At 45.1% G+C, this 18,086-nt stretch overlaps 1 non-coding gene across 1 annotated transcript; it reads right to left on the bottom strand.

Annotated features, from left to right (window-relative positions):
- Positions 1-17,719: 17,719 nt before the first annotated feature.
- On the bottom strand, positions 17,720-17,882 carry LOC145394279 (U1 spliceosomal RNA). The gene has a single exon (XR_013896356.1). It is a non-coding gene; the product is annotated as a U1 spliceosomal RNA (small nuclear RNA).
- Between the last annotated feature and the right edge of the window lie 204 nt (positions 17,883-18,086).

Genomic DNA, 18,086 nt, shown 5'->3' with positions numbered 1-18,086 from the left:
ACACCTTTTGTTTCATACATTAAGCATGTCTTTTTATTTCAGGTGTATCAGAGGACACACCTTTTGAAGATGTGAGTGCACGGCCTACACCTAGGAAGAGGAGGCGTCGTTCACTTAGTTGTAGTGTGGCTGTGAACAGTGACTCCTCCAAGCAGATTATCCGCCAGCAAGAAGAAATGCTGACTACAGTACGAGGGATGGAGGCAGGCATAAATACTTTAAATACAACGATGTCCTCCATTGATAATTCTTTTAAGTCTTTAGTGAAGATTTTAACCAGAATGGCATCAGAATAGCCTTTGACAATGGTGACATTCCAAAAGCAGTCTGGCCATACAGCCTAGAGTCCCTAAGGAAGGCCAAGAGTGGGTCCCCACAAAGCAGCTTTGCAGGAAAGCCTGGGTAACTTATGCCACTCCCAGGTTCTTTGGCCTTTATTATTTAGTGCTATCTGTACTATGGGTAGCCAGTATAAAAGTGTGACAGTGTATTGAATGCAATGCAGATAACTGTGATAGGTGTGAAACTGTGATAATGCAATGAAGTCAGCACAATAAATAACTGTGATAATGCAGTGAAGTCAGTGCAATAAATAACTGTGATGGGATTTAAACCTAAGTACAAATTTTTTATTATGACACTTTTACTTCATTTATAAAGTATAGATAGTAGTTAAACTGTAGTGTACTAACTTCTCTTATCCTTGTGAAATAATTTAAACAAGAGGCTGGGTTCATCCAAATAGTCTGGTTTGTCTCTGACTACAGTGAAAAGGGATTGCAAGAAATTCAGGGAGGATGGGACTGGTTTGGTCATGTGTAGAGGATGGGAGAGATTAATAGGGTGCAGAGAGAAGGAATATAGCCAGTTTAAAACAGTGATAATGCAGGTAAATCTTTTTTTTTTTTTTTTTCCGATTTTGGATACCTCCTCTGTAAAACCTAATCCTTAAAGCCAGTATTATAAAGACTGATAATGCAGGTAATTTTTTTTTTTTTATTCCTCTGTAAAACCTAATCCTTCGAGCCAGTATTATGAAGACTGATAATGCAGTGAAAGTGTAATAAATAACTGTGACAGGTATTTTTCTTATTACAATACATGTATTTTGTATACAAAATAAAAGAAACTATACTATACTAATTTTATCATATGCATGTAAAATTAGTTAAGAGCCTGGGTGCTCTACTTGTATTAAGGCCATATGGAAGTGACAAATAACGTACTGTAAATCTTACTGTATGTTAAAGTTCTAATGACGAGAGGGAGGGTTCATACAAATAGTCTGGTTTATCTCTAACAAGAGAGGGAGGGTTCATCCGAATAGTCTGTTTTATCTCAGACAAAGAAGTGGTTGCAAGAAATTTAGGGAGGATGGGACTGGTTTGGTATCAAAGACAAGTTTGTCTTTTTACCGGGACATTTCATGAAATACTATTACACTCCTCAAAGTTCCCGTTATTCACTTCTTGTTGTCAAGGAACTCCTTGACATCATTGTAATTTCTTGTGCTTTGGATGACTTCTAATCATTCAAGCCAGTCTTGCAAAGGCTTTGGAAGAAGCTTATTAGACAGGTTAAAATGCATTTTTAAATGATAAAAAAGTTATATAGCAGCTGGCCTACAGTTAACACCAAGGAGGATTTTACATAATCCCATACTCCACCTGAAAGCTGAGTTCCCTCCCATCTCCAGAGAGGAGTTGTTTGGGTTATTTAGTATATTAGACTCAATCCCTCTGCCGGGGAGTAGGGTTGGGTCGAGAAGGTCGGAAGACCCCCCTCATTTTATCAAGGTCTGTTACTTTTCTATCTATCTATCTATCTATCTATAGCCCGACGCCCTAATCCCGCAAAGGGTGGCCGCAGACAAAACGCCTCCAAGTCGCTCTGTCACCCACCATTTGACTACCCTCCCCCCAACTCACCCCCCCTCCCTCATATACCTCTCAACTCCATCTCCCCACCTCATCCTCGGTCTACCTCTCCCTCTCCCTCCCTCCACTTCACCTACATACACCCTCTTAGTCAGTCTTTCATTCTCCATTCTCTTCACATGTCTAAACCACCTCAGTGTATTTCTCCTAATCTTCTCAATCACATCCACATCCACCCCACAGCGTTCCTTCACTTCTTCATTCGTCAACCTGTCCCTCCACGTCACTCCACATGCTCCTCTCAAGTAACTCATTTCCACTGCTCTCACTCTTGACTTGTTCCCCTCTTGCAAGGTCCATGCCTCGCTTCCATACGTCAGGGTAGGGATCACAATACTATCATGCAGTGACTTCTTAACTTCCATACTCACCTCCCTATTTCTCATCACTGCTTTCAGTGTACCAACAACCTTCCTTCCCTGCTGTACCCTTTCACGCACTTCATCCCCCAAAGTTCCATCCTTACTCATCACACTACCCAAGTACTTGAATGCACTCACATTCTTCATATCCTCACCATCCAACCTCACTGCACACTCTGTGACTTCATTCCTCTCAAACACCATAACTTTACTTTTGTTTACATTAACTTTCAGATTCCTCCTCCTACATACTGTCCCAAATTCATTCACCAAACCTTGCAACTCCCATTCATCTTCACTCAACAGTACTGTATCATCAGCAAACAGCAACACCGGAAGCTTCCAAATCTCATCCTCATTCATTAGAGCCACCCCCACATCCACTGCCCTACCCTGCACCTCCTTTACAACCCCATCCATATATATATTAAACAGCCATGGAGACATCACACAACCCTGTTTCAGTCCCACATTGAGATCAAAGAACTCACTCAGTTCACCATCCACTCGCACCGTAACCCTAGCTCCCTAGTACATACTCTTCACAGCACTCAACAATTTCCCCTCCACTACATATATTCTTAATACCTTCCACATACCTTGCCTATCTATTCTGTCATAAGCTTTCTCCAAGTCCATGAAGGCAGCATACACTTTCCTTCCCTTCTCTAGATACTTCTCCACTAAACATCTTAGAACAAATATCTGATCTACACACCCTTTTCCCTTCCTAAATCCCCCTTGTTCTTCTCCAACTAGCTCCTCTGTCATATGCTACTTTTCTATTTTTATTTATTTATTTTTGTTATACTGGGTGTTTTTAGGTCGACTTCTCGTCCTAAGAACACCAGCGACTGAGCGGGGTCCTCTTTCCGGACCGGAAGTAAAGCACCCACAAAGGAACAGGACATAAAAACCAGGCAGTATACCTTAACACATCTATTGCCTTAATTTCTACACCGTTACAATATAACTCAGAGAGGTATTGGATATACAGTAGACAGGGACACAGAGTTAGCCTTTAACACCAAGATTTACAGTTACACTTGAGACACAGTATTTTGCATGTACACTTATGTGGTTAGTTGTAATATCACGATACCCATATTTCGTCTTTAGGCAGAAATAATATTATATATATTTAGTCCGATGCACTGGGGATGAACAGGGCCAAAAGTCAGTGGGGTGAATACTACTATAACTAGACAGGGTGCAGATCGCGACACTTGATCGAGTCACTTAGTCGCAACGGCACTTATACACAGACTTTTGATACTTCCGTGCACCCTAGTCTTGGTTCACAAATACTATAAGTTCTCTTATCTGGGACTCAGGCTATTTTCTATTCTGCCGGGTATCGGGCTTTAATAGGTTAGTGGTAACTTTCACTGGTATTATTCTGGCCCTTACTTTGTCACTATTCACTGTTATTTTCCCGTCTTGACTGTTCGTGATACAAGGGGCGTTAACGTCACTATTTACCCGTGTGTCCTGGATACAAATCACTCTGGTGTCCGGGCGTGAGGGTAAGGCCCTAGGGGAAGCCTTTCTGTAGAGGGCAATACACTGCCCGCAGGGGAGTCACTGCCCGGGTCCTGGTCGTCGGTGGACTACAGGGAGGCCCACCTGTCTGGGGGCCTCGACCTGGGAGGAGGTCCTCGTACTGGAACCTCGTTGGTGGGGTGCAGGGAGGCCCTCCGGTCTGGGGGCCTCGACCTGAGAGGTGGCCCTCGGGACTGGGGCCAAACAGCTGTAGGAGGCGGGCCTGTCGCCTCTGGCTCCGTGGGAAGACAGAACCTGGGTTGCGTTCACCTGGAGGCTGCTGGTCGGGCCTGGGGGTCCTAAGACTGCGGTCACCTGTAGGGGGAGGCGCCAACAGGGGTGAGCTGCAGCATCGTCTCCGTCGGGTGTCCGGCAGGAGCAGGGATCTCCCAGGGGTAGGCGGTAGGACCTGGATCAGGCCTTGCCACCACTCTGGCAACACCTCCGGGGCAACACTCCCGGATGGTGACAAAGGGCGTCCCACGCAGCCGAGAGGGAAGAGGTCGGCCGCGCAAGGGACTTCCTGCATCGGGAGTGCTTTCAGAGCCACAAATGAAGGGCGTACAGTGGCCGCTCCTTCCCTGTCACGTACAGTGCCCGTGAACGTGGTTTCGTGACTCCTAGGGCACGCACCTGAAGGGCGTACAGTGGCCGCTCCTTCCCCCGCACGTACAGTGGCCGTGCTGGCGGTGCTGCTCCCGCAGGAGGAAAAGGCAGGAGAAGGGTACACGTAGTCTGTGCCCTCTCCAGTACGTACTGAGGCCGTAGCCTTAGGTCTGCTTACCCTGGTACGTACTGCGGCCATAGCCGTGAGCCTACCCACCCTATGAGAAGCACCTGAAGGGCGTACAGTGGCCGCTCCTTCCTCATCAGGTACAGTGGCCGTCGACGCGGTGTTGCTCCCATAGGAGGGAAAAGCAGGAGAGGGGTGCACAGAGGCTGCGCCCTCTCCAGTACGTACTGAGGCCATAGCCGAGGGTCTGTCTACCCTGGTACATACTTTGGCCATAGCCGGGAGCTTATCTACCCTTAGAGAAGCAACTGGAGGGCGTACAGTGGCCTCTCCTTCCCTGTCACGTACAGTGGCCATCGACGCGATGTTGCTCTCGTAGGAGAGAAAAGCAGGAGAGGGGTGCACAGAGGCCGCGCTCTCTCCAGTACACACTGAGGCCATAGCCGAGGGTCTACTTACCCTGGTGTGTACTTTTGACCATAGCCTTGGGCCTCCTGCCCTTGGGGAGGTAACTGAAGGGCGTACAGCGGCTGCTACTTCCCCGTCAAGTACAGTAGTTGTCGATGCGGTGTCACCTGGGACTGAATCTTGTTCAGTCCAACCCCGATTCTGGTGACGGCTGTCCTGTTCGCAGGGTCATTGTCTCTTCCCGCTTACCTGGTGTTGGGATAATTGCGGGGAAGAGGGACTCAGGAGAGTAGTGTCCTGGTGACCCTCTTGTTCAGGGTCATTAGCCCCACCGTGGTGTCCTCCTGGGGTGGTGGTGTGGTAGCGGCACGGTGGTGGGGTGGGGGGTGGCGGGGTGGGCGTTCTGGGGGCGGTGGGTATTTTTTTTTTTTTTTTTCCAGTGCAAAAAGAGTCACTCTTTCTTCTTCAAAGTCGCTTATGCATAGCCTATATCCAGACCCTCAAGGCAAGCATGCAGCAGACCTTTGACCAGCTGCCATAAAAGTCCAAATTCAGCAGAAACGACCTCCCCCCCTTTCGAAAAGTCTGGCTAAGGGACTGAAACTCATTCCTACTTCATCTTGAGCATGTTGGGACCCATACTGAATGAAAAATGATCTAAATTACTAGATGTATCATCTTTGTACTTTCTGCACATGGACCTCTTGATATAGGCATGGACGAGTGCGAACAGATACCGGTACCAAATAAACGGGCATTTACCGAATCGAAAATTTTAATTGAAAAATATAATTTTTATCGCCATATAGGTTGATACACACCTAAATATCTGAAATCATGTCAACATTTTGTGCTTAATTTAAATGTTAATTAATAATCGGGATTCAGAGCGAAGACCACATAAAGTTAGAGGAAGTGTTTCTGTTTCATTCGAGAAGTCGCCTTGACACACTTGTAGTTTGTATGAATATTGATTTAACGTAAAAATACTTTTATTTACACTTTAATTCAATATTTATGCAAAATAGAAGTGTGTCAAGGGGTGTTGGCGATCTATCTATCTATTGCCAGACACCTGAATCCCGTCAGGAGTAACCACAAACAAATTGCGTCCATGTCACTCTGTCCCTCGCCATTTCACTGCCCTCCTCCCAGCTCACACCCATTTCTCTCACATACCTCTTCACTCCACCTCTCCATCTCATCCTTGGCCTCTCCCTCCCTGTCTCCTCCTCTACCTCTCTCACATACACTCTCTTAGTCAATCTTTCACTCTCCATCCCCTCCAAATGGCCAATCCATCTCAATTTCTATCTCCTAACTCTTCCTATCACATCCACATCCACACCACAACGCTCCTTGACTTCCTCATTTGTCAGTCTCTCCATGTGACTCCACCTTCTTCACTCAAATAACTCATTTCCACTACTCTGACTCTTGACTTCTGTGCCTCTAACAAGGCCCAAACTTCACTTCCATACAGTATCATAATACTGTTGTGCAGTAACTTTTTCACTTCCATGCTCACTTCCCTATCACTGCGTTCAAGGAAGCAGCAACCTTTCTCCCTTCTTGCACCAGTCGAACAGGGTAGTACTCCCGAGGTTGATGGCAAGCTGGTGATAGGGAGAGCTGGAGCTCCTGTTTCACCAGCCCTCAGGACTTGATCCTGACCATCTCCCTTTTCTGAACATTTTCAGTGCATTCATTTACACAGAGAGTAGGCCAGCATGCTCTCATAATACCTCTACCTTCAACTGTCTACACCACACTACATGCGCATAACATATCACACCTTCTATTCACATCTTTAGTAATGGCCGCTGCAATCTTACTATCAAATGAGGTGGTACCTCGGATTGCCACCACCGGCAGGATAGGGCTGGAGGCACAGGGTCCTCCCGGTCGCCATCAAGCGACTGTGCCGGCAGTGACTGTTGCTATTTCCGGGAATGCTCGTCGGCGAAGAGGTGACGGTGCGGCCTTATTCTTTACCAACATCCGCGGCCTTACCACAAATTTAAACTCAGTTCATTTTTTCCTTCAGTCCACATCCCCTTTGGCCCTTTTCCTCACAGAACCACAAATCTCACCCTCTACCGATATATCTCCATTTTGTTTTCCCGGTTACCATCTCCTTACAAACTTCCGTAACAAGGGCGGCACCTGTTGTTATATCAAATCCCAATATGCAGTTGACACTATTTTAAACTTCACTTCATCCAGTTTTGATTACTCATTATATAAATTAAATTGCCAAAACATTACCAAATATACCTGTGTAGTTTATCATTCCCCCAATGCTTTTTCGGAACCCAGTGTATTTGATTCCATATCCACTCAGTTGAGTAACCTTGACCTTGCCCTTGGCAATGAAATTACCATTTTGGGTGATTTTAACATACACAATGTTGAATGGTTATTGCATTCTGCCCTGACTGACGACGCTGGTCTAGAATGCGAGCTGTTTGCGGAATCGTAATCTCACCCAGTTGGTAAAGCAACCAACCAGAATACCTGATAATCCTGACCATAATGTCCATCTCTTGGATTTATTCTTGACAAATAATCCAGATCAATACAGGATAGAGGTACTGTCACCACTTGGATCCTCTGACCACAATCTGATCAAAGCCTCATTAGTTAACCCTCCTACACCTCCCCATTCTGAACCTGTCAGGGTGACCCGATGGCACTTTGACAGGGCAGACTGGGATGGATTTAGAAATTATCTTGCTGATGTTCCATGGCAGTCTTTCTTCTCTAGTGATCCCAATTCTACCCAGTCCCACATTTGTGACTTAATACTAGCTGGTATGGATTTATTCATACCAAGTCAACAATTCACTAAAAGATCAAACTCTCCAAAATGGTTTGATGGCAATTGTGCCAGAGCAACAGCCCAAAAGTCATTAGCATATAACTCTTACTTAAAATCGAAAACATCTGAATCACTCTCCCAATTTAAAATTGCTAGAAATCATGCAAAAGCTGTATTAAATCTATCTAAATCAAACTTTCTTCAAAAGCAAGCATCAAAACTACTTAACAACCCTAATGACAATAGAATATTCTGGTCAACTCTTAATTCTTTCAATAATAACTTTAACAAGTCATCTTCCATTCCCCCACTAAAATCTTCAGATGGCAATATTACAAATGACCCACGCGGGAAAGCAGATATCTTTGCTAGTACCTTTGCCAGAAACTCTACCATAGATGATACCAGCCAGAATGTCCCAGTACTGGAACTTGATTCTCCCGAAACTGCCCCACTTAAAATACAGACAAGATACGTAAAATCCATCCTAGACAATTTACCTACCAACAAAGCTCCAGGCCCAGATGGAATTCCGCCAATTGTTTTGAAAAAGTGTTCCCCTGAACTTGCCTCTGTTCTAGCTAAATTATTCAGACTATGCATATGTACTTCTTTATTCCCAAATTCATGGAAAGAAGCCAATATCCACCCAGTTCCGAAGAAAGGAAGTTCGTCTGACCCCTCCAATTACAGACCAATAGCTGTCACATCTTCTCTTGGTAAGGTATTTGAAACTTTAATTAATAAGCATATTGTTAAACATCTTGAATCCAACAACTTAATTAGTGATAGACAGTACGGTCTTTGCCACGAAAGATCCACCATTGACATACTCAATCTCTTAACTCATACCATCCATCAATCAATTGATCTTTTTGGAGAAACTCATGCAGTAGCTCTTGATATCTCTAAAGCTTTCGACAGAGTATGGCACCGTTCCCTGCTGTCCAAACTCCCTTGCTATGGACTAACGTCTTTTGTTCCTTTGATTTCTTCTTATCTTAGTGACAGGAAAATAAGAGTAAAAGTAGATGATGTATATTCGAATTTCCACTCAATTAACGCCGGCGTGCCGCAGGGATCAGTTCTGGCGCCAACCCTATTTCTGGTTCATATTAATGATCTCTTATCTGTCATTCACAATCCCATTCACTCATATGCAGATGACTCAACACTACATAGTTCATTCACACTCAGACATCCATTTACAAAGTCTAATATCTCTACCTCTCAACTCAGTACAGCCATCTCCATAAATCAAGGTCTATCTACAATCAGTGAATGGGGACAAAACAACCTTGTCTCTTTTAATGCTAGTAAAACTAAATATATACAGTTTACTAATAGACAGATATTGCCAGATTCGTACATTACCTTCAGTGCTACTAATATTCCCATCTCCAAAAGTATTGAAATTCTTGGTGTCTCACTTAACAGTACCCTCAGCTGGACCTCTCATGTCAGATCACTTGCTAAAACCGCCTCAAAGAAACTTGGATTATTGTACAGAGTCCGTAACTTCTTCGCCAATGAGCAGTTAGCTATAATTTATAAGAGTCATGTGCGCTCTCAGCTTGAATATTGCTCACCCTTGTGGAATGGTTGTGGAGAGGTTGCATTAAGACAACTAGACAAAATTCAGAATAAAGCTGTTAGAATCATTAACAACCCTGCCATTACATATAAACTACCTCCCCTGCAAGTAAGAAGGAATGTTGCCTCCCTTGCATTATTTTACAGATATTTTTTTGGCAAATGCTCAGACGAAGTTGCGTCCATGGTGCCACCTCTCCATGCCTTCCCTCGTGCTACACGGGCATCTGGTAGCGCTCATGACTGGAATGTCGCTCAACCATATTGCAGAACTTCTGCCTATCAGAATTCTTTCATTCCCCGAACTGCATCTCTCTGGAACTCGCTTCCCCAGAGTTGTTTTCCTCCAAATTTCAACCCACAACTGTTCAAGTCTAATTGTTACAGATATTTTATGAACAGAGGACACCAGTAATCTGGTGTATGGATTATTTTTTTTACCCATTTGTTTTTCCTTCATCCGTTCTGTTATTTATAAAAAAAAAAAAAAAAAATCATCCTCTAAACTTCCATCCTTACTCCTCACACTACCCAAGTACTTACATTCACTGACTTCATTTTTCACGAAGACCATAACTTAACTCTTCCCTGCAATCACCTTTAGATTCCACTTCTTACAGACTCTCGCAAACTCATCGTCCAAGCCTTGCACTTCCCCTTCGTTTTCACATAACAAAGTATTATCATCTGCAAACAACAGTACAGGGAGTTTCCAAACACTGCCCTCTCTCGTGAGGGCCGTTCCAACATCCACTGCCCTACCTTGTATCTCTTTTATAACCCCATCTATATGCAGATTGAGTAATCATGGAGACATGACACATCTATATCTATAGGGTAAATATTCGCAAACATTATTACGTTTTTGTTCTGCATGATGATTTTTTATTAACAGTTAAATAAATCATATATTTTTACCGGATTTCAAACAATTAGGTGTATATGAACGCATATGGTGGAAAATATGTATTTTCCTATTAAAAGTGCTGATACGGTTCCGATACGCTAATTGACCGCCGATTCGGTATTATGTTGCAACGGGCATGGACAACTTGTTTTTCATACACTGCTCTACTGTTTGCTCACCGTCCATTTGTCATTCCTCTTGTTTGGCTTAGTTCCCTACGCATCGTAATTACTGTTTTCTTGAGCGGAACTACGTGCCGTTTGCTCTCCAGTCTAACCAAAAATTAACATTTCTTCGTGATAAATTAGTTGTAACAGCAGGACTAAGATCTGGGCCAAGATACTGTAAAAGGACTATTATAAGAAATATGTGGATATAATAGTCATCATGTGGAACCGAAAAATGTAATCAAATAAGCGGTAAATATTAAACATATACATACAGTACATATTGTATTTATATTCATATCAGCTTGGAGTATTTATATTCATATCATCTTGGAGTAGACTGTAGCACCAGTCGAGCAGGGCAGTACTCCCGAGGTGGATGGAAAGCTGATGACAGGGAGTGCTGGAGCTCCCGTTTCATCAGCCCTCAGGACAGTTCCTGACCATCCCCCTTTGCTGAACTTTTTCAGTGTCTCAGTTACACAGAGAGTAGGCCAGCATGCTCTCCAGTACAAATTTCTCTATCTATCTTCACCAAACTACATGCACAGTACACACTACACTTCCTATTCAAAATTTACCAAAATGGCGTCAATTCACCTAGCCTCGGAGTCCCCAGGGGGGGGGACCATAAATGCCCCCGCCATCTGCCCCTCTCCCGGTGACGACTCGAGGTGCCTGGAACCACTGTCTGACTCTCTTCTTCTTCATTTCTGCAACATTCGCGGCCTTTCATCTAACTTTCGCTCTGTTGAGCACCACCTCTCCTCCTCTAAACCTCACCTTCTTTTTCTAACGGAGACTCAGCTGTCTGAGGCAACTGACAGCAAACCCTTTTCTGTATCCTCCTACTTTCTCTATACTCATTTCAAAGCCAAAGGTGGCTGTTGTGTATACATACGCAACGACTTATCTTGCTCTCGTGTTCCTGAACTTGATTCTTCTGAATTCTCCACTCTCTGGCTTCGGCTTTCCTGTCATTCTCTGACTAAATATATCTGTGCTGTTTACTTATCCCTAATTCTACTGACTATCAAAAATTCTTCGACTATCTTACTTCTACGATGGAACACATTCTGTCCATTTCTCCTTTCTCTGAAATCTCCATTCTTGGAGATTTCAATGTTCACCACCACCTTTGGCTCTCCTCTCCTTTCACGGATCCACCTGGTGAACAAGCCTACATCTTTTCTATCCTTAATGACCTAGAGCAGCTTGTACAGCACCCTACCCGTATCCCTGACCGCCTTGGAGAGAGCTCCAACATACTTGACCTCTTCCTCACAACTAATCCTTCTGCTTACTCTGTTAATCTTTTCTCTCCGTTGGGCTCCTCCGATCACAACCTTATTACCTTAACCTGTCCTATCGCTCCAGTACGGCCTGCGGACCCTCCAGGGAAACGTCGTCTCTGGCATTTTGGAGCTGCGGACTGGGAGGCCCTCAGGCAGTACTTCTTTGATTTTCCCTGGAATGATTATTGCTTCCATGGCCGTGAGCCATCTGAGTGTGCCTTGCGCATTAAGGAGGTTATTCTCTCGGGCATGGAAGCATACATTCCTTTCTCATATCCTTTGACTAACGCAAGAAAGCCTTGGTTTAATCACGCTTGTTCTAATGCTGTCCGCAACAAGGAGAAGGCCTACAAAAGGTACCGGAGCCAACCCACCCCTGAATCACATAATCTTTACGTTTCTGCCCGGAATCGTGCTAAGTCTGTTCTTCGCTCTACTAAAAATAATTTCATCCATACTAAATGCTCTCAACTCTCCAACTCGAATTCTTCCCGCTCCTTCTGGCACCTTGCCAAAATCTTTCTAACAACTTTACCTCATCATCCTTCCCTCCTCTTTTCTACTCTGATGGTTCTGTAGCTATTTCTTCTACTGATAAAGCAGATCTCTTCGCACAGACTTTCTCCTCCAATTCCACCTTAGACGATTCCGGTGCTGTTCCTCCATCACTTCCCCCCTCTGACTTCCTCATGGCTGACATTAAAAATTCTTCAGTTGATGTATTTTCTGCCATTACTGGCCTCAGTACTAACAAGGCATATGGGCCTGATGGGGTCCCTCCTGTTGCTGTGCTTCTGTGCTTACACCCTGCCTAGGCAAACTATTTCGCCTTTGTCTGTCAACTTGTACCTTTCCTTCTTGCTGGAAGTTTGCTCTCATTCAGCCAGTCCCAAAGAAGGGTGACCACTCCCAACCCTCCAACTATCGTCCAATTGCTTTAACGTCCTGTATTTCAAAAGTTTTCGAGTCAATTCTTAATAAAAAAATTTTAAGGCATCTTTCCTATCACAACCTTCTTTCCGATCGTCAGTATGGGTTCCGTCAGGGACGCTCCACTGGCGATCTTCTCACCTACCTTTCAGACTCCTGGTCATCCTCCTTTCGGGACTTTGGCGAAAGCTTTGCCATTGCACTTGACATCTCAAAGGCTTTCGATCGAGTCTGGCATAAATCTTTAATTTCCAAACTGCCCTCCTACGGTTTCTATCCTTCTATCTGTACCTTCATCACTAGCTTCCTTTCTGGTCGTTCTATAGCTGCTGTCGTAGACGGCCATCGTTCTTCTCCTAGATCTATCAACAGTGGTGTTCCTCAGGGCTCTGTCCTATCACCAACTCTCTTCCTTTTATTCATCAATGATCTTCTAAGCTGTACATCTAACCCTATCCACTCATACGCTGATGACTCCACCCTTCACCTTTCCATTCGGTTCCCGCAACGCCCATCTCAACAGTTACTTCAAGAAACAAGGGATGAGGCTATGGCACACCTAATGTCTGACTTGGCTCATATCTCTGACTGGGGTAAAAATAATATGGTTGTCTTTAATGCTTCTAAGACTCAGTTCTTACACCTATCAACCCGACAAAATCTTCCACAGGTATACCCACTAATGTTTAATAATATTCAGATTAATCCTGCATCATCCTTGAACATGCTTGGGGTTTCATTTACTCGGGACTTATCTTGGAAAGATCATATTACATCTCTTGTAAAATCTGCTTCCAAGAGATTGGGTGTGCTAAGCCGACTCCGCTCTTTCTTTACCCCTGCACAATTGTTGACTCTATACAGGGGTTTTATCCGCCCCTGTGTGGAGTACAACTCTCATGTGTGGGGAGGCTCCCCACATACAGCTCTTCTCAATAGGGTGGAGTCAAAGGCTTTTCGTCTCATTAACTCTCCTCCTCTTACTGACTCCCTTCAACCTCTGTCTCTTCGCCGCACTGTTGCATCTTTATCTCTTTTCTATCGCTACTTTAATGGTCACTGCTCCTCTGAACTGTCTGCTTGCATTCCTCCACCTCTACGACGGGCGCGTAGCACCCGTCTGGCAGCAAACTCTCATCCCTTTTCTGTCCAACTCTCTAATGCAAGAGTTAACCGTTACTCCCAGTCTTTCATTCATGCAACAGGTCAGCTCTGGAACTGTCTCCCTCTGTCTGTATTTCCTCCTGCCTATGATCTCCAGTCTTTCAAACGCAGTGTGTCCAGGCATCTCAAAATGATCGGATCTTGAATTTGGCTCTCTATTGTATTTTGTTTTTCTCTTGGAGGGAACTGTTACTGCGGGCTCATGGCCTTTGGTTCCTTCTTCCTCGCATAAAAAAAAAAAAAAAAAAAAATTTACCTATCAACCCATCCAATTATCCATCTATCGATCTTTCTCTACTTATAGACACGTATTCCTATCTCTAAAAGCATTGGATTCTCAGTGTCTAGCTTAAGAATACATTTCATGTAAGCTCACTTACTAAAACCACCTCAAAAAATATTGGATTATTGTACAGAATCCTTGACTACTTCACTGAGGTACAGTCATCTGTTATTTACAAGTGCCATGCTCACTGTAAACTCGAATGTTGCTCACTCTTCTCGAGTGGATGTCAAGAGGTTGCATGATGACGAGACAAAATTCATAAACATATAAGAATATTTAATAACACAGTAGTTACAAATAAACTACTTCCCCTATATGCATGGCGGAGTATTGCCTCACTTGCATTATTTTACAGATACTTTTATTGTATATGCTTAAACAAAGCTGCATCCATTGTGCCACATCTCTACGTCTTCCCCCGTGTTACGCTGGTATCTGGTTGCGCTCATGACTAGATTGCGTCAGCCTCCCATGTCGTAGAACTTCCATCAGATTTCATTTGCTCCCAAAATTACTTCTCATTGGAACTCTCTTCCTAACATTAGTTTCTCCCTAAACTTCAACATACAAAATTTAACATCCAGCTGTTACAGTTTTTTTTTTAATGACACTTGTTATCTGATGTATGGATATACTTAAATACCCGCCGCCAGACCACCCACCCCGCTACCCCCCACCCCACTACTGGGCCGCTACCACTCCACCACCCCAGGAGGACACAACGGTGGGGCTAGTGACCCAGGTCAAGAGGGTCACTGGGACACTACTGTCCTGAGCCCCTTTTCCCGGCAATTACCCCAACACCAGGTGACTGGAAAAAGCCAACGACCTTGCGGACGGGACAGCCATCACCAGAATTGGGGCGGGACTGAACAAGATTCAGTCCCAGGTAACACCGTGTTGACGGCTATTGTTACACTCTCAAGGGCAGGAGGCCCAAGGCTACGGCCAGAAGTGTGTACCAGGGTAAGAAGACCCTCGGTTACGGCCTTAGTGCAAACCGGAGAGAAAGTTGCCTCTGTGCATCCCTCTCCCGCTGTTCTATCCTACGAGAGCAACACCATGCCGATGGCCACTGTACGTGGCGGGGAAGGAGCAGCCACTGTACGCCCTTCAGTTGCTCCTCGTACGATGGGTAGGCTTACGGTCACAGCTGCAGTATGTACCAGGGTAGAGAGACCCTTGGCTACGGCCTCAGTACGTACCAGAGAGAGCGCGGCCCCTGTGCACCCCTCTCCTGCTTTTCCCTACTACAGGAGCAACACCGTGCCGACGGCCACTGTACGTGGCGGGGAAGGAGCGGCCACTGTACGCCCTTCAGTTGCTCCTCGTATGACGGGTAGGCTTACGGCCACAGCCGCAGTACGTACCAGGGTAAGGCGACCCGAGGCTCCGGCTTCAGTACGTACCGAAGAGGACATGGACTCCGTGAATCTTTCTCCTGCCTCTTCCCCCTGTGGGAGCCCTTCGTCACCATTGGGGAGTGTTGCCCCGGACGCGTCGCCAGAGTGGCGGCAAGGCCCGATACTGGACCTACCTCCTATGCCTGGGAGATCTCTGTTCCTGCCAGTCACCAGACAGAGACGGTGCCGCAGCCCAACCCTGTTGGCGCCTCTCCCTTAGGCGACCGCAGTCCCAGGACCCCCAGGCCCGACCAGCAGACTCCAGACGAGGGCAACCCAGGCTCCCTCACCCCACGGACCCAGAGACGACAAGCCCGCCTCCTCCAGCTGTTCGGCCCCAGTCCCGAGGGCCACCTCTCAGGTCGAGGCCCCCAGACAGGAGGGCCTCCCTGCACCCCACCAACGAGGCTCCAATACGAGGGCCACCTCTCAGGTCGAGGCCCCCAGACAGGAGGGCCTCCCTGCATCTCACCGACGAACAGGACCCGGGCAATGACTCCCCTGCGGGTAATGTATTGCCCTTTGCAGGCCGGGTCCCCCTAGGGTTCTCCCCTCACGCCCATACTACGGAGTGAACTCTACCCAGGAAATACAGGTAAATAGTGACGCCCCTTGTACCGAGAACAAACCAGGGGAAATAACAGTGAACAGTGACCGAGTGAAGACCAGTGTAAAGCCAGTGACAGTTACTATTAGTCTATAAGAACTCGATACCCGGCAGAACAGAAAATGACTTAAACCCTCAGTAAGAGAACTTACAGTAATTGTGTGAGTCGCCAAGTAAAAGAACTTTCAGTAACTGTGAACGGAGACTAGGGTGCGCGGGCGAGTCAAAAGTCTGTGTGTGAGTGCCGCCGCGACTAAGTGACTACATCAAGTGTCGCGATCCGCACCCTGTCTTATTTATGGTAGTATTTCCCCCACGGACTCTTAATCTTGTTTATTCCCCTTGCTTCCAACTAAATATATATTCTGCCTAATGATGAAATACGGGTATCAATACATATAGTTCAGGACATTAGTGTACATGCATTATACCGTGTGTTAAGTGTGACTGTGCACTGTGGTGTCAAAGGCTAACTCTGTGTCCCTGTCTCCTGTATCTCAAATATCACTCTGTGTTGTATTGTAACGGGGTAGAATTAAGTCAATAGATGTGCTAAGGTATACTGCCTGGTTTTTATGTCCTGTTCCTTTGTGGGTGCTTTACTTCCGGTCAGGAAAGAGGACCCCGCTGAGTCGCTAGTGCTTTTAGGACGAGAAGTCGACCTAAAAACACTCAGCATAACATATACCTGTATATAACTTTTTATATTTGTTTTTCCTTCCTCTGCTCTTAGCACAGGAAGTAAATGTAACGTTAAACAATGTTCGTAGGGAATTTCAAAGGGCCATACAAACCGTCAGTGATATTTTACAAAACCTTCCTTACTCATAGGTTACCACTAGCACATCCTTCCTAGCATGCAATTAATCACAGATTTTACACACACACACACACACACACACACACACACACACACACACACAAACGAGACGACATTCATCTCCCAAAATGAACCTACTGATCACCATCGTGTAATAAATAGATTATCATTATTATTATTATTTTTGTAATGGCTATGCAATATTCATACAGTCTTAAAGCGATGAAGTGGTTGCACGACGCATCATCATCAGGGAACTCATAAAATTCCATAACTCAGTACAACCTAATTAACCAGAGCACATACAAAACACACCGCTGATCTCTAATGACGTCAACTGTGACCATGACAGTTTGGCACGGAAGACTGAGACACAACGTTTGTATACTACTAATCTAAAATTTCCGTACTATGCATCGAACTACTCAAAGTTATAATCACGACAGGAAAATGTGAATACATACAAGGAAGGGTTTTCCGGAACCTTTGCAATGCAGGTATGTGTAAAGTAGCTCAAGGATCTCTGCTTTTACCAACTTTATTCAAAACATACATCAATGTACACAATAACCCACAATAGCTGTAACCACAGTGGTGGTGGTTTTGAAGAGGTTGTAAATTGGCTAAAATCAATCGATCATCATCCCCTGGTGATATAAATCGTGAAGACGTATACAGAATGACAAAATTTTGTTAATTTAGTATCACAAGTCCTGCGTACATCCTATGTCTTGTTCATTCATATGGGGGATAGCGCGAACGCAGTCCCCCGCTACCAAAAATTGCGCACTCGAGTTAACCACATTTGGGTTAATCGCAGGGGTCAGCACCACCGGAGTGCAATGGTGGGCCTCGCCCCGGGAGAACCGCCTTCGTGATCACGGTATCTCCTGTGCCAGGTAAGTATGCCCTCGACTGCTACCCTACCCCCCTGACCATCTAATCCTGCCTACCTCAACACCGCTCCACGTCATTATGCTAATTTTTCTTCTAGTCTCGTATAACATACATAGGAATTCAGTGGTAATGACAAACTTTCTATTTATATGTGGGAAAAAGAAAACTAACCTTTAATACATGATAGATTAACAAAGATAAATGATGAAACGAG

Source organism: Coenobita brevimanus, chromosome 3 (genome assembly GCF_032717465.1).
Source record: "Coenobita brevimanus isolate Jiangsu-jjx chromosome 3, ASM3271746v2, whole genome shotgun sequence".
Taxonomy (NCBI): Eukaryota; Metazoa; Arthropoda; class Malacostraca; order Decapoda; family Coenobitidae; genus Coenobita; species Coenobita brevimanus.
This window is presented reverse-complemented; position numbering and strand designations above follow the sequence as displayed.